The 24,171-nt window shown below is 44.8% G+C and overlaps 1 protein-coding gene across 8 annotated transcripts in view; it reads left to right on the top strand.

The window, feature by feature from the left end:
- The window catches only part of HRH1 (histamine receptor H1), an 82,926-nt gene that overhangs the window by 23,103 nt on the left and 35,652 nt on the right, over nucleotides 1-24,171 (top strand). The window contains exons 2-3 of one of the 8 annotated variants that reach the window (XM_054504592.2): nucleotides 18,859-18,969; nucleotides 22,447-22,646. The exons of 3 other annotated variants lie outside the window; for them this stretch is intronic. The gene's annotated coding sequence lies outside the window, so the exon portion shown is untranslated. Of the gene's footprint in view, nucleotides 1-14,088; nucleotides 18,970-22,446; nucleotides 22,647-22,869; nucleotides 23,120-24,171 lie in introns of those variants that run through there. 4 more of the 8 variants (XM_054504591.2, XM_064592334.1, XM_054504595.2 and 1 more) reach the window with 4 other exon arrangements.

Below are 24,171 nucleotides of genomic sequence, written 5' to 3'. Positions count from 1 at the left end.
TTCCACATTTGGACTCGAATGAATAATCCTGCTGTGAACAAGTTTTTTTGTGTGAATAGGTTTTTATTTCTCTTGGGAATATATATAGATATATAGATATAGATATAGATATACACACACACATATATAACATAATATATATATAAAATGAGATATTTTCTTGGGAAATATATATATATTGCATACATATGTATACACTTAGGAGTGGAATTTGTGTCATATATAACCATGTGTTTAACTTTTTGAGGGACTGCCTATTTTTCAAAGAGGCTGCACTGTTTTACAGTCTCATCAAAATGTATGAAGATCCTAATTTCTCCACATCCTCAAGAGCACCTCTTTGTCTTTTTTATTTTAGCCTTGCTAGTGAGTGTGTAGTGATATTTTATTGTGGTTTTGATCTGCATTTCCCTGACGGCTAATGATGTTGAGCATTTTTTCATGTCCTTATTGACCATTCATAGATCTTTGGAGAAAGATCTCCAGTCAGAGTCTTTGCTCATTTTTAAATTGGGTTATTTGCCTTTTTATTGTTGGAGTTCTTTGTATTTTCTGGATTATTATTTCCTTATCAGATATATGAGGCCTCCTTTTCCTCATCTGTAACTTGCTGTTTCCTCAATTGTGATACAAAGTATATAAGGTGCCTGTAAATACTGGGTAGCTGTTAGTTGGTATCATTAATAGAACATTCTTTAACTTTTTAATATTTATTTACGTAATCTCTACACCCAGGTGGGGCTTGAACTCATGACCCCGAGATCAAGAGTCCCATGCTCCTCCAACTGAGCCAACCAGGCACCCCAAAAGAACATTCTTTTCATTCACAAGGCCAGATAAGCCTCCTGATATTGTCCAATCTGTCCCTCCCTTCTATCTACCCATTTCACATATGAAGCAACTTAGGCCAGAGAAGGAAAGTTACTTCCTGCTCTTGGCTTCAGAAATGGTCTAAAGCAGATCTGCAGTGGAGCCCAGCTGTGTGACCTTGGGCAGATCATTCCTCTCTGTGCACCTCAGTGTTTTCATCTGTAAAATGGAGGTGAGGGAGGGAGTTAAAGCTAGCCTGCACTGAGCAACTCCTATCCAGCAAGCATGGTCTGAAATGCTTCCATGAACATCATCTTCTTCAGCCTTCCCAACTTCCCAAAGTCATAGTTGTTCCTACCTGCCCATTTCCCAGATGTAGAAACTGATACTCAGAGAGGTGAAGTCCCTTGCCTGAGGGCCCCTGTCTGGGAAGTGACAGCATCGATTTTCCCACCTCAATGGCTCTCCTCTCTTTGGCTGCCACACCATGACCCCTGGGACTCCATCTCCTGGATCACCCCAGGAAAGCACTTTTTCCTTTTTCTCTTTTCTGTTGTTTATTGTGATTATATCAGAAACTTTCTAATTGCCATAAAGGAAACCTGAAGAAAAAGCAAAAGGCACTCCCACTCTGGTCATATCTGATGTTTTCATTACCTCTTAGACTTGCAGGATTTGGAAAGCCGTCTAGGCCCAGCCAAGTCCCATCTTATTGAAGTGGTGGCCTGGGGAGACTAGAAGTTCACCATCCCCAGGGCCAACCCTGGACTAGACTGCTGGGTTTGGGAAGCAAGATCCTTTGGGCCTCTCCTTCTAGAAGTCAGGCAAATCTGAGTGCTCACTGGGTGGGGGAGGGGGTTCTCTTGGGCAGAGGGGCTCAGATTCTAAAGCAGTGGTTCTCAGCCCAGAGTGGTTTTGCCCCCACTGGGCATTGTTCTAGAGATATTTTTGGTTGTGGTGACTTGGGGAGGGTTGGGAGAGTGGATGCTACTGGCATCTAGTGAAGCCAGGGATGCTGCTAAACATCCTACAATGCCCAGGGCAGCCCCCCAAACAAAGAATTCTCCTGCCTCAAAGTGTCAATAGTGCACAGACTGAGAAATTCTGTTCTAGGCAGATACAGCTGCAGGATTGGTCCTGCTCTTCTCAGGGGCCCATGAGGGCGAGGGGCATGTGTCTGTGTGCACGGGGGTGACTCTACTCCCCAGGAAAATCTTCTTTATTTGATACCTGCGCATCCTTGTCCTCTCCTGCCCCCCTTCTTATGTTCTAGGCTGGACATCGAAAATAAGCTTGTGATGAAGCCAGGCAGCGGGAAAGCTTGCTTTGTTGTTTGAAAGCACACGGGATCCTGTTCCCCAGGCTGGTCCCTGCCACTCAGAGAGGCAGATGATGAAATGGTTTCCTCATTTCTTGAAGCCTGGCCCCTCTTGAGGGCAGGCACTGTGTCTCACTCACTGCTCTATTTCCAGTGCCCAGCGCAGTAAATGTACATAGCTGGTTCTCAGGCAGGACTTGCTGAATGAAAACAGTTGGTCCGAGAAAATGCCTTCTGTTGGTTTAAGAGCTGCCCCAGTCTTGGTGATGGCCAGCCTCCCACCCCCCAATTTCCACTTCCAAACCCTATGGTAATATAAGGAAAGCAACTAGTCATGTAAAATTTATTATATCTGGGAGGCACGATTCTAAGACCTTTTACATATGTGAACTCCGTTAATCCTCACACAACCTATGAGATAGATATTACTGTTGTCCCCGTTTTATGGATGAAGAAACTGAGACACAGAGAGGTTAAGGAACTTGTTTGTAGTCACACAGCTCAGAAGTAGCAAAGGCAGAATCTGAACACAGGCGGTCTGGCTCCATGCTCTTTATCATGGAATGTTTTGCTCCTTTTCTTAAAAACTGTTGGTTAGGCACAGACTGCCCTCCCTGCCTCATGTCTCTGGGGCCAACTTTCTCCCAGACAGACCCAAGAAGTTTCCAGAGTTCTAAGCTTGTTCTACATGTTGGGCGTTATTAATGGGAGTGGAGGAAGCACTTTGCTAACATACCCAGATGATGTTTTTCAAGCACAAAGGAGAGAATGTGGTAGGATAAATGGGCATGGGGTTTATCCCTGGGGTTTCTGGCTTTGTTTTTCCATTGGATTTAGTTTTTCTTAAAATGAATAGTGCTCCTAAGAACAAACTGCCAATAGCTGTGCGTTGGCTAGCAGGTCCCAAATACACACCCTCCGATAAACGCGTGGGGGACTGGGAGAAAACTCAAGTGCCTCTGGGGTACTAGCACTATAAATTCAGATTCAGAATGTCTGGGGTGAAGCTTAGGAATGGGTATTTCTAACAGGGTTCCCGGGAAATTCTAAAGTATAGCATAGCAGTGGGGCTCGGGAACATGACTTTTCCGTCACTGAGGAATAGATCAACTGCCACTCATCATTGATGATGAAAGCATCATTCAAGTTCTGTCTCACAATTGCCTCTTCCGGGAAGCCTCCCCTGATTCATAGTAGCTAATTGCTCCTTCCCTGACCTCTCACAGCATTTGGTACACCCATTACACTTGACATCACAGAGTAGTTATTTGTTTATTTGGCTCCTTTGAGTGAGAAAGGTCTTAGCCCTGATTCCAGTGCTGAAGATGAAGTTGGTGCTGAATGAATGTTTATTGAACAAATAGATGACTAAGCAGACAGGCCACTTTGGCCTCTGTCCAGAACATCTCGTGGTCTAGCCTATAGACTGAGGAGACCTGAGTTTTCACTTCGTGCCTTTCTATCGTCTTGACTTTGGGCTACTCATGCGCTCCAAGTGAGTCTTAGTTTGTTCATCTGGAAAATGGGAATAATATTAATGCGTTGCTCTTGGGGGGCTCAGATGATACAGGAAACAGTGTGATGATGGTTTGTAAACCTAAGGGGCCATGCTGGTGTGGGGTGAAGGAGGAGGAGGAGGATGTGGTTCCTGTTCTGGAATGTGGGCATTCTGAGAGACGCTGTTTAGGGTAACTTCTGGACTCTGAGCCTGGCTTCCCCTGGGCTCACAGCACTCAGGGAGGGCAGATGGGGGTTCTAGATATGAGCATGTGTGGCTTCCAGGGAATGGCATCACTGGGTAATTCGGTGTTGTGTGGAAGCCTTGACCTTCAACCACCTTCCCAGTTTTCCTGCTCTTTCTGCCCACCTTACGGGGCTCCGAAGGGTTCCCGGACCCCTCGGGAGCAGGATTGGGATTTACATTAAGTATTTTTAGCTCTGCAGCTCTAAGGTCAGATTTAGCATTCCAATGGTCAGGCGCTTTTGTCTTCCAAGGAACTTGCCTTTGGGAATTCTCTACCCTTGGGGTGTGCACGGCCTGAACTTCAGATTTGTTAACCAGCTGTCAGGAAGCTGCCCAGGTTGGCCCTGTGCAGTGATGGACATTATTTGCCTAAGAACAAGGGACAGCAGCTCTGCCCTGATAGTGACGTTCTTGGTCATCATACCCGTGGCTTTCACTACTGCACTTCCGTCTACTATCAGATGATTGAATCCTGAACCATGGCATAGGCATTATTATTATTACCATTTTGCAGATGAGAAAACCGAGGCTCCAAAATGTGAGCTAACTTACCCAAGGGCAAACTACTTCACTCTTGAGAAAGCTGGAATCCAGCTCAGAGCTGGCTGATACCACTCACTGCCTCTAAGTGAACAAAGGGGAAGAAGAAGCTGACTTTCATGCCTGGTTTGTCTCCCTGTCTTGGAGGATCGGGATCTGGGGCCTCTCTGATCCTCCACCCCCAGGGTCAGGAGAGCATCACCACCAGTTATGGGAGATAAAGTAGCACAGACTGGGAGACCTGGTTCTAGCCTCACCTGCACCAAAAGTGTGCAGGTTAATGTGCTCATGGATGAAAGTGCCTGGCTCCAGAACAGATAGGCAGCCAGACACAAAGAACAGAAGAGTCTGGAAATAGACATATGAGAATTTAGTATGTATTAAGGGTGGCATTGCGAATCACTGGAGAAGAGATGGATCACTCAGTAAATGGTATTGGAACAATTGGAGAGCTACCTGGAAAATATAAAGTTGGACCTCAACTCATTCATTTCACCAGAATTAGTTCCAGGTTGATCAAAAACTTAAAAAAAAAAAGATAAAATACAACTACTTGAAGAAGATAAGAGATTTTTAAAACAACCTCAGAATGAGTGGAGATGGACTTTCTATAAGTATAATGTACAATCAAAAATGCACCAAAAATGTTTGATAAATTCTAAGACCTAAAACATGTAAATGTCTTCATTACAATGTGATAAGCAAAGTCAAGACAAATAAGTCACCTGGGAAGAAATAGTTATAAACGTATATCTCACACATGAGCTAATTTTCTTAATATATAAAGAGTCCCTACAACCAATAAGAAAAAGATCAACCCCATAGGAAAAAATAGTCAAAGAACATGAACAGAAAAGGGGATACAAATGGCACTTAATTGTGCAAAACAATGTTCAACCTCCCTTATTATAAGAAGTATGAATTAAACTACAATCATATCACTTTAACTTACCAGACTGGAAAGGATTTAAAAGTTGGACAAGACATCCTGTTATCAAGGTTGTGCAGAGACAGAGTCCCTGAGAAATTGCCAGTGGTACGTGGCACAGCCCGTGGAGAGCACCTCAGATCCTACAGAATTTTAAACGCACAAATCCTTTGACCCAGCACTGCCACTTCTAGAAGTCCATCCTACAGACAGACTTGCACATGTGTGAATCAGTGATTTTCTGAAGAGAATCTGAAGTGGCAAAAGCTTGGAAATAACCATAAATATCCACCTCTAGGGTACCGGTTAAATAAATGATCATATAGTCATATATGTCTTACTATGCAACTATGAAGAAGAATGACTCAGTTCATAGAAAATGACATAGAATGCTTATCAAAGGCCATTTGTTTAAAAGAAAAAAAGGAAGGAAGGAAGGAACAAAGAGTTTATGTCAACATCCGTGCTTCTGTGCACGTAGTCTGGCCCAGAAGGAGACACAGGATGCTAGGAACAGAGATGCTTCTGGGAATAAGATCTCAGTGGCTGGGGGATAGGGCTAGGTTTTTTTACTCTATTTTTTTCTTTTTTTTTTAAATTGAAATATAATTAACATACAGCATTATAACAGTTTCAGATGTACAATATAATGATTCAACAGCTCTATATGTTTCTCAGTGTTTATGAAGATAAGTGTACTCTTAATCCCCATCACCTGTTTCACGCACCTCCCCTCTGGCAACCAGCAGTTTGTTCTATTTGTCTGGGTTTTTTGGGGGGTTTTTTGTCTCTTTTTTCTTTGTTTTGTTTCTTAAATTCCACATATGAATGAAATTGTATGGTATTTGTCTTTCTCTGTCTGAGTCATTTCACTTAACATTATACTCTCTAGGTCCGTCCATTTTGTTGCAAATGACAAGATTTCATTCTTCTTTATGGCTGAGTGATATTCCTGAGTGTGTGTGTGTGTGTGTGTGTGTGTGTGTGTCTCACATCTTCTTTATCTGTTCATCTATCAGTGGACACTTGGGTTGCTTCCCTATGTCGGCTATTGTAAATAATGCTGCAATAAACATAGGGGTGCATATATCCCTTCAAATTAGTGATTTCATTTTCTTTGGGTAAATACCCAGTAGTGGAATTACTGGATTGTAAGGTAGTTCTATTTTCAATTTTTTGAGGAGCTTCTAGACTGTCTTCCAAAGTGGCTACACCAATTTGTATTCCCACCAACAGTGCATGAGGGTTCATTTTTCACCATATCGTCGCCAACACTTGTTTCTTGTGTTTTTTATTTTAGCCATTCTGACAATATGTCAGAGATGTAAAGTCATCCCTCATTGTGGTTTTGATTTGCATTTCTCTGATGAGTGGTATTGGCATCTTTTCATGTGTCTCTTGGCCATCTGGATGTCTTCTTTGGATTATTTGGTTTTTTGGTATTGAGTTGAGTTGTGTAAGTTCTTTATATATTTTGGACATTAACCCCTTATCAGTAATATCATTTGTAAATGACTTCTCCCATCCAGTAGGTTGCTTTTTTGTCTTGTTGGTGGTTTCCTTCACTGTGTAGAAACTTTTTATTTTGGTGTAGTCCCTATAGTTTAATTTTGTACTCTATTTTCTTTAGTATCTTTTTTTCCTAACCCTGTGCACAAATGTATTTATCATATATCTAAATAAATAAAGAAAGAACAGAACAATGCAAAAAATGCCTGGCACATAGGAGGTACTCAAAATAGCACTTTCCTTCCCCCTCACTGAAATTCAGTTTCCCCTTCTGCTAAACTGGAATGCTAAATTCCAGCACTGACATTCTCTCTGGGCCATTGTGAGGATCAAATGCAAGAGTCAAAAGAGGACATACTTTGAAAGGGACCTAAAGGTCTACTAACGTAAAGTATCAGTAGTAATAATGATGATATCACTGTTATTTAAGGTCATCATGGGTACCCCATATGTGGCACCACATAGGACCCAGCTTATCTATCCTAGTGACTGAAGTTTTCCCTCTCTGGGCCTCAGTTTTTTCATCTGTAAAATAGGCCCATCCAGAGCTTGTGTTGGGTGATTCCTGACCCTGCGGGTCTGCAAGGCTTCCTGCTTGTTCTAGCAAGAGCTATTCTGTCTCCTCCCCTCAGTTGACTAGAGGCCACCCCGGATCCTGCAGTTGGCTTTCCATTCACCCTCAGGGTTATACATTTCCAGACCTGCCTCCTTCCCAGACCTCAGGGTAAGGGAAATAGAGGGGACCCAAAGGCTTGGAATAAACCAACCTCAGGTCATTATAGTGAGCCCTGCCTGCCACTGAAGACAAAGATTAAGGCAGCAACAGAATGACCTTAGTAAATCAAAAGTTTTTCATCTCCTATGACATAAACACAGGGAGCTCCTAAGAAACTGGAATAAGCTCATTTGGAAAGTCACCTGAAAATGTGTCCTTAAAGTGTTTTTAGGTGTCAGCATGTAGGTGCCAGGTCTCCACAGCTCCCCTCCCACCCAGTTCCCTTGTTTCCCCCATCCCTGTTGTCTGTGCCTGGGCTGCTGGTGTAGGCAATCCTCATGGCCCCTACTTGACCTATTCCTCTGCTTGGAAGTCAGGTTCATGGCTTAGTCATCTGCACATTCCCAGCCCTTCTGTCAGGCTGCACTCCACGCATGTTGACTTTACAGGTGAGTAAAGGGATGCCCAGGGAAGAGTGGTGTGTTATCCAAAGTCACCCAGTGGCATGTGGCAGAGCCAGGACCAGAACACACCTGTGAACCCAGAGGATAACGGGGTGCTAGGTGATTCCTTCCTGTAGGAAAGAATCTTTCCTGAGCCCCCTTTTTCTATCCAGGCTAAGGGCGGGGGGGGGTCAGTGGCAGTTCTCTCCAGTAGATGTACTGATATCTTGTGACCCACAATAGTTTCTGTGAATGTTGGGCAAGAAGGAGGACTTTGCCAGGGTTTGGGAAGAAGGGAAAAGTGTGGCAGGAACATTGGTCTACCCTTGCCTTGTTTTGGGTCCATGGGCAAGCCATACTGCCTCATGCATTGATTCCCATAACCATGATCCACCCACCCACCCCCAGGTGACCCAAGGGCCCAGAGGAAGGGCTCAAGAAGCACTGGGAAGCATTGTTGAGAGATGCAAATGTTTCATTGCCTTGTCCCGGGCAGTCCTGTCCCCTCTTCTCTTCTTCCTCTATCAAGTGTGAACTCACGGTCTGGACATGACCTGGGGTTTTCCCTTCAGTCAAAGGGCATTTGCAAACTTCCTCAAAACAACTGTTGTCTATAAAACTGAAATACCTGTGTCAATGATCCACTAGAGGGTGAGAACAGCAAACATCTGCTTAAAGTGAAAAAGAAGAGAGAGAAAACCATTTTTGCTTGGAAATTATGATATCATCAGAGAAGCCTTCTTTTTGACCTGGGTCTTAATTTCTCTAATAAACCTGGCATGGTGTTGATCATCTCTAACATGCCTGGCATGGTGCTAAGCACTGTAGGAGAATCAAAAGTGAACAAAACTTGGCTCTGTATCACATAGAGTAACGCTCATCTAATAGAGCATGTGCTCCCTGCATTTCCCAGCCCCTTGCAGCCAATCAGGGCCAGTGACTGGTTCAAACTAGTTGAGTCCAAAGTACTTCCTTGGCACTGTCTTCCCCTGTGGTGTTAATAACAATATTTCAGACGATGAAGCCTGGTTCCCTGAGTGACCACATGGAGCAGCATCCCCTGCTGAGCTGCACTGGCCCCTTAGCTTGAGTGAGAAATTAACCTTGGCTTGGTTATACCTCTGAGATTTGGGTGTTGATGTGTTTCTGCAGCATAACCACTCCTGTGCTGACTAATCCAGTCCCTATCTTACCTCAGTCATAACGGCTGTCATTTATTGAATGCCTTCTCTATGTCCGAGCATGTGCCTTGCTCGACTCCATTTAATCCTCCCAGCAGCCCTGTGAGAGAGCTCCTACCATCTCCATTTCCCTGATGAGGAAGCAGAAGCTGAGGGAATCTTGCCCAGCCGGGGCCATGCAACTAGGAAGTTGCAGAGTCAGGGTTCTACCTCAGGTCCGTCTGACTTTGAGGATAGTGTTTTTCTCTTAAACTAGTTTCAAGGTCAAGGGAGCTTAGACAAGAGAATCTATTGTGTGAGGTGAAGGTTGGAGACTAGGGAGGCGGGACAAAGGGGAAGTAAGTCTGTAATTCAGGATGAGAAGGAACATCCAGGCTCAAGATCCCAAATTAGAATGCTAATATTACTTACGAGTCTCATAGACAAAGAGAAAATCCTGAAAGCAGCTCGGGAGAAGAGATATGTAACCTACAATGGTAGAAACATTGGATTGGCAACAGACCTATCCACAGAGACCTGGCAGGCCAGAAAGGACTGGCAGGATATATTCAGAGCACTAAATGAGAAAACTATGCAGCCAAGAATACTATATCCAGCTAGGCTGTGATTGAAAATTGAAGGAGAGATAAAAAGCTTCCAGGACAAACAAAAACTAAAGGAATTTGCAAACACAAAACCAGCCTTACAAGAAATCTTGAAAGGGGTCCTCTAAGCAAAGAGAGAGCCTAAAAGCAACATAGACCAGAAAGGAACACAGACAATATACGGTAACAGTCACCTTACAAGCAATACAATGGCACTAAATTCCTATCTTTCAATAGTTACCCTGAATGTAAATGGGCTAAAGGCCCCAATCAAAAGACACAGGCTATCAGACTGGATTAAAAAACAAGACCCATCGATATGCTGTCTGCAAGAGACTCATTTTAGAACCAAAGACACCCCCAGATTGAAAGTGAGGGGGTGGAAAACCATTTACCATGCTAATGGACACCAAAAGAAAGCTGGGGTGGCAATCCTTATATCAGACAAATTAGATTTTAAACCAAAGACTGTAATAAGAGATGAGGAAGGACATTATATTCTACTTAAAGGGTCTATCCAACAAGAAGATCTAACAATTGTAAATATCTATGCCCCTAACATGGGAGCAGCCAATTATATAAGGCAATTAATAACAAAAGCAAAGAAACACATCGACAACAATACAATAATAGTGGGGGACTTTAACACCCCCCCTCACTGAAATGGACAGATCGTCTAAGCAAAAGATCAACAAGGAAATAAAGACTTTAAATGACACACTGGACCAAATGGACTTCACAGACATATTCAGAACATTCCATCCCAAAGCAACGGAATACACATTCTTCTCTAGTCCCCATGGAACATTCTCCAGAATAGATCACATCCTAGGTCATAAATCAGGTCTCAACCGGTACCAAAAGATTGGAATCATTCCCTGCCTATTTTCAGACCACAATGCTTTGAAACTAGAACTCAATCACAAGAGGAAAGTCGGAAAGAACTCATATACATGGAGGCTAAAGAGCATCCTACTGAAGAATGAATGGGTCAACCAGGAAATTAAAGAAGAGTTAAAAAAATACATGGAAACCAAGGAAAATGAAAACACAACTATTCAAAATCTTTGGGATGCAGCAAAGGCAGTCCTAAGAGAAAAGTATATAGCAATACAAGCCTTTCTCAAGAAACAAGAAAGGTCTCAAGTATACAACCTAACCCTACACCTAAAGGAGCTGGAGAAAGAACAGCAAATAAAGCCTAAACCCAGCAGGAGAAGAGAAATAATAAAGATCAGAGCAGAAATCAATGAAATAGAAACTAAAAGAACAGTAGAACAGATCAACGAAACTAGGAGCTGGTTCTTTGAAAGAATTAACAAGATTGATAAACTCCTGGCCAGACTTATCAAAAAGAAAAGAGAAATGACCCAAATCAACAAAATCATGACTGAAAGAGGAGAGATCACAACCAACACCAAAGACATACAAACAATTATAAGAACATATTATGAGCAACTCTATGCCAGCAAATTAGATAACCTGGAAGAAATGGATGCATTCCTAGAGATGTATCAACTACCAAAACTGAACCAGGAAGAAATAGAAAACCTGAACAGACCTATAACCACTAAGGAAATTGAAGCAGTCATCAAAAATTTCCCAAAAAACAAAAGCCCAGGGCCAGATGGCTTCCCAGGGGAATTCTACCAAACATTTCAAGAAGAATTAATACCTATTCTTCTGAAACTATTCCAAAAAATAGAAATGGAAGGAAAACTTCCAAACTCATTTTATGAGGCCAGCATTACCTTGATCCCAAAACCAGACAAAGACCCCATCAAAAAGGAGAATTACAGACCAATATCCCTGATGAACATGGATGCAAAAATTCTCACCAAAATACTAGCCAATAGGATCCAACAATACATTAAAAGGATTATTCACCACGACCAAGTGGGATTTATCCCTGGGCTGCAAGGTTGGTTCAACATCCGCAAATCAATCCATGTGATACAATACATTAACAAAAGAAAGAACAAGAATCATATGATCCTCTCAATAGATGCAGAAGAAGCTTTTGACAAAGTACAGCATCCTTTCTTGATCAAAACTCTTCAGAGTATAGGCATAGAGGGTACATACCTCAAAATCATAAAAGCCATCTATGAAAAACCTACAGCGAATATCATTCTCAATGGGGAAAAACTGAGAGCTTTCCCCCTAAGGTCAGGAACGCGGCAGGGATGTCCACTATCACCACTGCTATTCAACATAGTATTGGAAGTCCTAGCCACAGCAATCAGACAACAAAAAGAAATAAAAGGCATCCAAATCGGCAAAGAAGAAGTCAAACTCTCACTCTTTGCAGATGATATGATACTTTATGTGGAAAACCCCAAGGACTCCACCCCGAAACTGCTAGAACTCATACAGGAATTCAGTAAAGTGGCAGGATATAAAATCAATGCACAGAAATCAGTGGCATTCCTATACACCAACAACAAGACAGAAGAAAGAGAAATTAAGGAGTCGATCCCATTTACAATTGCACCCAAAACCATAAGATACCTAGGAATAAATCTAACAAAGAGGCAAAGGATCTGTACTCAGAAAACTATAAAATACTCATGAAAGAAATTGAGGAAGACACAAAGAAATGAAAAAACGTTCCATGCTCATGGATTGGAAGAACAAATATTGTGAAGATGTCAATGCTACCTAGAGCAATCTACACATTCAATGCAATCCCCATCAAAATACCATCCACTTTTTTCAAAGAAATGGAACAAAGAATCCTAAAATTTGTATGGAACCAGAAAAGATCCCGCATAGCCAGAGGAATGTTGAAAAAGAAAAGCAAAGCTGGCAGCATCACAATTCCGGACTCCCAGCTCTATTACAAAGCTGTCATCATCAAGACAGCATGGTACTGGCACAAAAACAGACACATAGATCAATGGAACAGAATAGAGAACCCAGAAATGGACCCTCAACTCTATGGTCAACTCATCTTCGACAAAGCAGGAAAGAATGTCCAATGGAAAAAAGACAGTCTCTTCAACAAATGGTGTTGGGAAAATTGGATAGCCACATGCAGAAGAATGAAACTGGACCATTTCCTTACACCACACACAAAAATAGACTCCAAATGGTTGAAAGACCTCAGTGTGAGACAGGAGTCCATCAAAATCCTAAAGGAGAACACAGGCAGCAACCTCTTTGACCCAGCCGAAGCAACTTCTTCCTAGAAACATCGCCAAAGGCAAGGGAAGCAAGGGCAAAAATGAACTATTGGGACTTCATCAAGATAAAAAGCTTTTGCAAAGCAAAGAAAACAGTCAACAAAACCAAAAGACAACCGACAGAATGGGAGAAGATATTTGCAAATGACATATCAGATAAAGGGCTAGTATCCAAAATCTATAAAGAACTCATCAAACTCAACACCCAAAGAACAAAGAATCCAATCAAGAAATGGGCAGGAGACATGAACAGACATTTTTCCAAAGAAGACATCCAAATGGCCAGCAGACACATGAAGAAGTGCTCAATATCGCTCAGCATCAGGGAAATCCAAATCAAAACCCAATGAGATACTACCTCACACCAGTCAGAATGGCTAAAATTCACAAGTCAGGAAACGACAGATGTTGGCGGGGATGCGGAGAAAGGGGAACCCTCCTACACTGTTGGTGGGAATACAAGCTGGTGCAGCCACTCTGGAAAACAGTGTGGAGGTTCCTCAAAAAGTTGAAAATAGAGCTACCATATGATCCAGCAATTGAACTACTGGGTATTTACCCCAAAGATACAAAAGTAGGGATCTGAAAGGGTACGTGCACCCCGATGTTTATAGCAGCAATGTCCACAATAGCCAAACTGTGGAAAGAGCCAAGATGTCCATCTACAGATGAATGGATAAAGAAGATGTGGTATATATATATACAATGGAATATTATGCAGCCATCAAAAGGAATGAGATCTTGCCATTTGCAACAACGTGGATGGAACTGGAGGGTATTATGTTGAGCGAAATAAGTCAAACAGAGAAAGACATGTATCATATGACCTCACTGATATGAGGAATTCTTAATCTCAGGAAACAAACTGAGGGTTGCTGGAGTGGGGGGTGGGGTGGGAGGGATGGGGTGACTGGGTGATAGGAACTGGGGAGGGTATGTGCTCTGGTAAGCGCTGTGAATTGTGCAAGACTGTTGAATCTCAGATCTGTACCTCTGAAACAAATAATGCAATATATGTTAAGAAAAAAAAAGAAGAAGAAGAAGAAGGTAGCAGGAGGGGAAGAATGAAGCAGGGGAAATTGGAGGGGTAGACGAACCATGAGAGACGATGGACTCTGAAAAACAAACTGAGGGTTCTAGAGGGGAGGGGGGTGGGAGGATGGGTTAGCCTGGTGGTGGGTATTGAGGAGGGCACATTCTGCATGGAGCACTGGGTGTTATGCACAAACAATGAATCATGGAACACTTCGTCTAAAACTAATGATGTAATGTATGGGGATTAACATAAGAATAAAAAAAAAGAATGCTAATATTATGGAGAGACAAAAATGCAACTTTAAATATTACTTTGGTAATGACCACCCCTTGATATTGCCCGTAAAGAGGCCATTAACACCCAACACATAGCTGCTGTTTCCTCCCACCAGCAAGAAGAATCCCTAACGTAAGCTGTTGGCTGTTGCACAAATATGTTAACCCAGAAACCAGATTAAGTCCTAAGACATTAGAACGGAAAAGAACCTCCTCTTATCCTTGGGGTTAAGAAGGGTGAAGCCCCGAGATGGGAAGTCCCCTATTTCAGATCACACAGTGCGCTCTTGGTAGCTGTCCTTGCTGTGCCTCAAACATTTTGCCTGAGCGTTTGCAGAAGTGCACAGAAGAAAATGCATGTGTGCTCTGCCTTGCCTGCACTACTATAAGACCCTGCATGTTTCCTGAAGGCCGGAGTAGCATTGGACTTACCCACCTGTCTCTATCCCTTCGCACATACATTGGCCAAAAACTAAGTATTTGCACACGAGTGATCTCTTCTGATCTTCACAGAAACCGTTTGAGCAAGCAGGGCAGATTTTTGTCTCCGTTGTATAGACACCAGAAAGGTCTCAGTGAGGTGGAGTGTTTTGTCCAAGGTCGCATGGCACGTGGGTAACTGCAACCCGATTCTTTACTCTCAGATAAACCTGCTATCCTTCTGGATCCAGGGGACACCCTTAAGCTCATGTTGTAGACCAGCCCAATGATTAAGGGCTTGGCTCTTCTTTCATAATCCAGCTAGTCAGTCCTCCTGTGACTCACTTTCTTTATCTGTAAAGTTAGGAGGATAATAGTAACTATCTAACTCAAGAAGAATCAAGTAAACAAACACATACAAAGCTCTTAGAATAGTGCTTGGGACAGAGTTAGTGCTCCATGGGTATTAGCCAGGACTCTAACAAGATGCTTGGCATCAGTGGGTAGATAGTTTGGCAGTCCTCAAAGGACATTAGTGGTCCATGACATGTAACAATTTGTTGTTTTGCTGAGACAGAAGTTAACTACTCCCAGGGAATGTTATGGTGATGATCATCTTACAAGACGCACACATTATTTTTTGTGAAAAATGACCACTGAGGGAGTGAGAATAGTGTAAATCCAGGTAACTGGGGGAGACACAGGCAGGAAGCATGTGCCTCTAGAATGGCTGTGTGTAGGCAGAGAGCAGGAGCCTTTCTGGAGCAAAACAGGAGGTCTCTGGGAAACCCTTACAGATGTTGGTAGAAGGGTGTCATCCAGACGTCGTTTAGCCAGGGGCTGTGGAACACAGGGCCTGCCTTGCAAGTCCCAAGGAGGAATGTTAAGTGCCCAGAGGACACAGAACAATGTATCAGTCTCCAACTGTGGCTCCAGAAACCCACCTGGACGCCGAGTGAGCGTGCCCAGATGAGACTGAAAGGCCCCTTCCCTGGTCCTCACTCAAGCCCTAAGGCTTACCACCCCAGTAGTGGAAAGAGATCCAGCCATCCCACGCTGTCCCAAAGCCAAGCCCCAGGCTGCTCACTCCAGGCCTCCTGAGGACAAGGTGGTGGGCCTGCTACGTGGCAGGAAGAGCTGGTCCTGAAATTTGTTGGGTTGATACTGGGTTGTCCAAGCACAAATGTGAATAGATAACGTGGCATAAATTAGTGCATTGGGGTAAAACTGGCCGTGATTTGATGAGGTGTTTGTAGGAAGGACGCTTGTTCTCCCTAGAGATGAGAGAGAATGATATATTGTTCAGGGTGGGACGGTGCCATCAGAGAATCTGGGGCCTGGAGGCAAACAGACCTACATCCAGATCCCAACGTTGGCTCTGTATCGTACTCTGCATTTGGGCAAGCGATCCCATTTCCCCAAGCCTCAGTTTTTTCAGCTGTAAGATAGGAATGCTAATTCCTACCCCTGCTTGTTGTAAGGGTTATCAATACTCTAGGCACTTGCTCAGTGGCGACCACCACGCCAGGGCTCCTACTCTGTGCCCGATGCCTCCCCATACTTCGTCTCATTGTTCTGCAGATGTCACAACTTTTGGTACACCGATGTGCTATTATTTACTTAATAACTTTCTAAGTCAGCTCACTTTTTCATTTAAGCCTCATCCTGAGCAATCGTAGCCATGAAATTATGGGTTTGATATGCTTTTTTTTCCTAACATGCCTTAAAATATACGCATACCCTTTAAAACAACAATTTTCTTTGTGTGAGACCGAAGACAGAAGAAAAAGAAAAAAAGAGCCAGTGTGCTAAGCAACATTGATATGCACACCACACTTGGGGATGCCCAAATGTCCGAATTTAATCCCCAAGCCACCCTGTCAAGAGGAGAACTCTTTTTGAGATAAAGAGATGGATTTCCCACTCAACAGCACGCATCCAATCAGCACCTTCGAGTGGTCAGTTTGACATTCCTTCCAGACGTTTTCTTTTTAAGAGGAATCTTTCAGATCCTCAATCTTCTTCTTGCCAGTAACCAAAAAGAGCAAAACATTGTAGGGAGTGCTCCTTGGAACACGCAAGGTTTCTGCAAGGTTGTTTTCCTTTTGAAAAGATTCATATTCATCTCAGTCCCTTGTAAATCAAACCCAAACCTCCAACGTGAGGAGGAAACAAACAACTTTTAATGGAGCTGACTGGAGGTGCCAGGAGTGAACCTTCAAGGCCAATTTGTGCTTCCAGCCAGACCATATTTAAACATATCTGCCATATGATTCCTTGACAACCTCCTCCCCACCCCAGCGCACCTTCGCACTCCTGGGTTGACTAGAAATCCACCCCCCCAACAGAGGGCATGGGGTGACCTCATTGGGCCCTGTTAGAGCTCAGGAATCTACAGGCATTCATCAGAACCAAGCAACTTTCACGATGGCATGGCTTCAATGATGGGGCATCTGGAGACTCCAATCCTGGGGTATTGCCACTTGCCTTCACAGTGCTGTCCTGCGTGTGAACGCCTCAGTTCAGGTATGCTGCAGAATTCTCTAGAACTCTCTGGGCTGCAAGAGACAGAAGCCACCTCAACCAAAGAACTCCTCATAAGGATACAGAGGCATCCCAAGGAAATCAGGGCAGGACTGCAGAGGAGCCTCAGGAAGGGCCCAGTGTCACAGAGCTCCCCTCCCCCTCCCCTGCAAGCCCTCTCTGTCCCAGTTACATCCTGTGTGTCTCATTCATGCCCTCTTCTGAGCAGATCATCTGTCCCTGCTTCCAACATTCTTGGGGCAGAAAGTGGCCATCCACAGTTGTAGAGTTTTATGCCACCCAGGGAGAGACTGAAATGCCCTCTCAGGCCCAGTTCCACACTCCCAGTGAAAGGGCTATACAGTCTGGCCCACCAGTCCATTTTCCTCCCTGTAACCAGGTTAGTGATCATTTTTTTAAAGATTTATTTATTTATTTTAGAGAGAGAGAGAGTGTGTGTAGAGGCAGAGGGAGAGTGAGAATATCAAGCAGACTTCCCCCTGAGCACATAGCTGGACTCAGGGCTCCATCCCAGGAGCCTGGGATCATGACCTAAGTCAGACGCTTTATCAACTGAGCCTCCCAGGCACTGCATCTCAGTGATCATTTCAAAATGTAATCTGGTTATAGTCCTCCTTATGTGTCTGTATTATGACTTTTGGATTTTTATTTGTCTACCCCCATTTAACTGCTCACTCCATCAGGATCGGGATAGGTCCGTTTATTCTCCTACTGAGCCAGTGCTCCTCAATAACAGCAGTGTTCATGCTGGAGCCTTTAACTGAATCATCCCTCAGAGCCTTTCAGAGCAGCCAAGTTTCAAAGCCATATAAAATATTTGAGCTGCTGCCCTTTGGGAAACCATGCATGATGCTGTCATAGGAAATTATATTCCAGATCATAAGAAGCCATTCGGCTACTCAAATTGTGGTCCATGGACCAGCAACAACAGCATTGCCTGGGAGCTTGTTAAAAATGCAGAATCTCAGGCCCAACCCCAGCCCTACTCAGTAGGAATCTGTATTTTAACAAGTAGATTCATGTGCACATTGAAGTTTGAGGAGCGCTGGGTTAGAACATCCTTTTCTATGTTCCTGTAACCTCTCTTGATTTCTTTCCATTATAAGTGCTTCTTTAGTGTTGGACATCTTTTTTAGCCTGTGAGCCTCGTGAGAGCGGGGACCCTGGCTGCTTTCCTCAGCTCTTCAACTTCGGTGCCTGGGACATCGCCCAGCATAGATAGGCAAGGATGGGTTTTTTCCCCTCCTGAAATTATTGCCCAGAAAAGGGCCCATCCAACGTCTTTCATATTAATGAATGCTCTATAAATTACTTTGTTTTGAACAAAAGATACTGCCTGGGAAAGGCACATTAATGTGAAAATGACCTCAAAGCTAGCTAGTTTGGTGTTTGCAGAGGTCACTCAACGGAGTCAATGAACAATGGGTAAAGAAATACAACCCAATTTAGTCATCATTTCTGGAAAGTATGACTTCACAATTGTAATTGCTAGACAGCACCATACATGCCTTTTGAAGATCATCTTTAAATATATTATGGTGTGTGGTAATGTTGTAGGGTCATGACATACAACCACAGAATCGTTTTTAAAAAAAAACAACAGTTCATCCAAGACTTCCCTCCCAGCTGCACACTGTGGATGATGCTACCTCATTCGCCTTCAGGAGCTGAGGAGGAAAGACCACATCTGGCAGGTCGTGGGAAGGTCCCTGCCCTGCCTTTTGCCAGCTGGTCATGGTAGGTGATCCATTTTACTTCCTCACCTGGGAAATGGGGATACTCATCTCCAACTCTGCTTGTTGTTCGGCGTCACGTATTCCACTAACTAGCGGAGGGCTGGGTTATCCAGCTCTCTGCAGGGCCCTCACCTCCCTCAGTCCCCTCAGTCATGTGCCCCCTGCACCACCTGTAGCCTCCGCTATGTGCAGCACAGGGGATGAGGCGACCCTGGCTCAGCCTTCCGCAAACCTGTGAGGTCATAAGGGCTGCGGTGGGTCCTGCGTGCCCTCACGTTTTCTGTTCTTGCACACCCGTCCACATGCTTGCCCTGCCCTACAAAGTCCCACCCAAATCTGCTTCTGTTCTACCCTCCCCACACTTTCCAATTCTCCATGCTCCAAACATTCACTCTCTCTGATCTAATTTCCATTCCTCAGGGCCCTGTTGCCAGGATTTTTAAGAAGGAACTAAATGCCAAGAGCATATGAATGACTGCGAGACCCATCTCTTAGTATTATAATAACTGTTGCAGTGGATTGGACATCTGGTTTTGCCTGACTTCTAGGTTGGATGTGCGGCTGGATGGTGGTGCCATTCTCTGGGATGGAGAAGAGGAGAGTGGGGACTTCCTGTTGAAATGTCTGACTGAGCTGACGAGGGAGACCCCCATCCCTGGCCCCACCCCTTACAGCCTTAAGGCCCAAGGCAAGAAAGAGTATAAATAGTCGGTGGGGGGGGCTTCAGCCATGGGCTTTGTGGGGGAAGATGGAAGTGAAGGCTGTTTGGACCCACATTATAAGGGATCTTTATGGAATTCATCCTGGAGGAGATGGGGAGCCAGTGAAGAGTCAGGACTGGTGGCATGATCTGATTGGCATCTTAGGAAAATCCCTCCAAGAGCAACAGAGAAGGGATCAGGGAGGGCGAGAATGGAGGCAGACAGACCAGTTAGGAGAGAGTCAGAGTATTCCTGTTGGGAGACGTGGGCCACCTGAACGGAGGCAGTGACATGAAAACAATAGGTGAGGGTTGATGTGTAAGAAATTTCCAAGGCAGAAATGGGGTGTAAAGGAAAGAGAATTACTGAGGGTGACTTCCTGCTTTCCAGGCATGTGGCTGATAAGGTCGGGGGGAACCAGTCACTGATGTAGGTGCCCCAGAAGGAGGTTTGGAAACGCCAAGTTTGAGGTGCACCTCCAAGAGGAGTTGTCCAGGAAGTATTTAGAGATACTGGCAGGGCTTGGCAGGTCTGGGCAGATTTAGGATCAAAAGTTAAGGCAGGGATACAGAAGTCTAGAGCAGCTGTCCAGATGAGAGACAGTGGGGGCCCAGCCCAGAAATGGTGGCAAAATGACCCAGAGAAGTAGATGGAATTGAGAAGCATTTAGGAGGCAGAATGGGCAGCACTTAGAGATGGTTGGAATACAAGAGGTGAGCTGGAGGGGAAAGTCAGGGGTGGTTCCCAGTTTTCTAGGCACAGCATCTGAGAGGAGAGCAATGCCATCCATGGAACAAGATGTAGTTTGGGGGAAAGATGATGACTTAGTTTGGGTTCTCCTCAAAGCAGAGCTTGAGGCAAGGATTTGGGTAAGCACTTTGTTAGGTATTCCAGGTAGGAGTGGGAAATGAGCCAGGGCAAGGAAGAATGTTGACACAAGGTGTGTTGGTGCACGGATCACTGCTGTGGGCAGTGCCTCAGCCTGCCTGGGAACCAGGGACAGACTCTGGGTCATGCCTGAGCGTGGTCCCCTGAAGCTGGTTGCGTGTCGCTCCTGGGGTGCTAACTCTCCAGCACGTCCATCCTACTCCTCATTGGGGGTGGAGAGAGAACTTTCTCTGGTGGTGTAGACAGCTGTCTCAGAGTAGACCAAAGATGTATGGGTGGGGCACCAGAAGCGTTTGCTACAGGTGATGAAACAGCTCAAATGGGTTGAGTCTCAGGCATCTGAGACTTCCCGCTGGAGATGTCCCCAAACTGAAGATGGTGACAGTGCAGTAGCCATCAAGGATTCCTGACACTGTGCCCTGGAAGGGTGGGGGTCTTCATATGTGTTTATTTTATCTTTTGTTTTGGGGTTTTTTTTTAAAGATTTTATTTATTTATTTTTGTGAGAGAGGGCAGGAGAGAGAGTGTAAGTGCGGGCGTAAAAGTGGGGGGGAGGGGCAGAGGGAGAAGCAGACTCCCCTCTGAGCAGGGAGCCCAATGTGGGATTCAATCCCAGGACCCTGGGATCATGTCCCAAGCCAAAATCAGATGCTTAACCGACTGAGCCACCCAGGCGCCCCCATGTGTGTTTGGAGCCCTCGAGTATCAGTGGTCTTGGGGACCCAGCTGATGAGCTCCTCTCCCATCCCCCCACCCCCAGAGCTGGCTGCAAGGCCAGTATTTAGGGCTCAGTCCACCTCTCACAGAACAGTAATCAGCTGCTTGAACAGTCCTCCCTCCCTGTCTGTGTATCGAGAGTGCCACTTGTCAACGGTTCCAAGAAGTGGGGCTCGTTAAGCAAAGAAGAAGCTGGGGACCTGGAGAAGACAGGCTAGACAAACTAAGGACAGACCAGAGACTGAAAAACAAGAGAGCTGGGGTGGGGTGGGGAGTGCCACCGCCATCACATCAGCTAAGTGAGTGAGAGGAGAGAGAGTGGAATGAGCGCTGGCCAAGGAGTTGATGCCGCGTCCCTCGTCCCCACAGTACCCTCTTAACCACAGAAGGCAGGCAGGCGTTGAATGTGTTCGTGTTTGTGTTTCTTGACCTTTGCAGTGGGATGATGTGCTTAGCCCGCCACTATCCAGTAGAAATAGGATCCCAGCCACAAACGTAATTGTAAATATCCTAGTAGCCACATTTTAAAAAGTGAAAAGAGACAGGTACAATTCACTTCAATAGCATATTTTATCTAATCCAATATATCCAAAATACTATCGTTTCAACGTGTAACCACTGTAAACAATTATGAAGATAATGATCAGATATTTTACATTGGGGGGCGTGGGGCTAAGTCTTCAAACCTGTGTGTATTTTATACTTAGAACCCATCTCAATTCAGACCCACCACATTCAAGGGCTTACTGGTCACACGAGGCTGTGGCCACTTTTTGGGTGGCCCAAGTCCAGCCTGTCTGCCTTAGAGAACCAGGGGGAGGAGCCAGTTGGGCCCCACCCATCTCTCTCCGTGCACCTCTTCATTGTAGGGTCCAATCCTCACAACATGATAATTATGATAATTGAGAATTTACATTGTGGTGAGAGGTTTATGGACTTGACCTTATTTGAGCCACACACCCTGTTAGACATGTATTATTAACCCTATATTATTTATGGATGAAACAGTTCGGGCACTGAAAGGTCAAGCAGTTTGCCTGTGGTCATATTCCCCATTAGTACTGACCTCAGGATTGGAAAGTAAATCTCTTTGACTCAGAGGTCTTGCACTTATGCATGAAGCATGCTGCCAGTCCCAAGAGTCATCTCTCTCTCTCTCTCATTCACCTCAGGGCCTTTGCACGCACTGTTCCTGCCGCCTGCAATTTCCCTGCCTGGCTAACTCCCAGTAAGGAAGACACACATGGAGAGGGATGGTTCTTCCTCAGGATGTTGTCTTGTCTGGGTGTGACCTCTAAGCCAATGGCAGCCATCTTGAGACCAGGAGGTGATCAGGTTTGAGGATATTCCTGACGGACATTAAGGATGTAGGGTATGTGTTATGGTGAGCGCTGTGAATTTTGTAAGACTGTTGAATCACAGACCTGTACCTCTGAAACAAATAATACATTATATGTTAAAAATAAAAAAAAAAAGAAGAAGAAGATAGCAGGAAGGGAAGAATGAAGGGGGGGAATCAGAGGGGGAGACGAACCATGAGAGACTATGGACTCTGAAAAACAAACTGAGGGCTCTAGAGGGGAGGGGGGTGGGGGGATGGGTTAGCCTGGTGATGGGTATTAAAGAGGGCACGTTCTGCATGGAGCACTGGGTGTTATATGCCAACAATGAATCATGGAACACTACATCAAAAACTAATGATGTAATGTATGGTGATTAACATAACATAATAAAAAAAAAAAGGATGGCCGAGCCAAAAGATGGACAAGACTGAAGTCCTTGATGATGTCCTTGAGATGTTGAATTCAACCCTGGAGCTGCCCTAACTCAGGACTTCTTGTTAGGGTGAGAATATATTTCCTTATTACATAAGCCGAGTGAGTTGGGGTTTTCTGTTACTTTTAGCCTAAATCATCCTAACGATTACACTGTACCATGGAGAGATAGTACAGTCTGGGACCGAGTGGGGAATAGAGCAGAGGCGTGGGCTCTGGCTCCAGCATTGGGGGGTCTGGGATATCTTTTGTGCACAGATTGGATACCACTTCTGCACAAAGCCTTCCCAAAGTGCCACCTGCGCCCTGCCCCCCCGCCCCGCCCCAGCCTCCCAGGAAGTCATTCCTCCTTCTTCTGGACTCTTCTATCTGTGTATCTTGATAATCCATGTGTGCGTCTTCTCTCCTGGTTGCTGATGAGCTCCCCAAGAGGAGGGCCTGTGTGTCGGTCATTTCTATATCCCCCCAGTTATACCCTGCACATAGTAGGTGCTTAAAAATGATTGGGGAATCAATTAATATTAATTAACTAGTTCATTAATATTAACATCTCTACTTCCTATCATGAGAGAGAAGGCGTTTCCCCTAAGCATTCCAACTGACTGACAGATGAGTAAGTCATTTTCCTGCTCTGGGGCTCAGCTTTTCCACCTGTAAAATGGGAAGGTTGGATTAAATCTCCAACTCAAAAAAACTCCATGACTTGATAGTATTTTATATTAAGGGTCTGCTCTGTGCAGGGCTGTGCATTACAGGAAAGAATCTGACACATTCCCTTCCATGGAGACACCCTGGGTCTAGGGTGGAGGTTCTTTACCTTTGCAGGGGAATAGATCCCTTCGATGGTCTCTCCCCAGAAAGGCACTCCTGCCCTCTTTACATCTGTGGGCAGTTTTAGGGAATCCACTGAGCTAGACAAAAACATCCAACCTCCCCCGCCCTGCCCCCGTGCCCCGTGCCTACCAGCCCTGTCCGGAGCTGGAGCTAGGGGGCACGGAGGAATAGTGTGTTTCTCAGAAGAGCCTTCAGTGCAGAAGGGGAGGCAGATGTGCCAATAAACCACTGGCCTCCAGTTCGAGAGGCACTGCAACAGGCAGGCTCTGGTGACAGCAGGAACTACTG

Source organism: Mirounga angustirostris, unplaced genomic scaffold, assembly GCF_029215605.1.
Source record: "Mirounga angustirostris isolate CCGP_5_RB_7025 unplaced genomic scaffold, mMirAng1.0.hap1 SCAF_1, whole genome shotgun sequence".
Taxonomy (NCBI): Eukaryota; Metazoa; Chordata; class Mammalia; order Carnivora; family Phocidae; genus Mirounga; species Mirounga angustirostris.
This window is presented reverse-complemented; position numbering and strand designations above follow the sequence as displayed.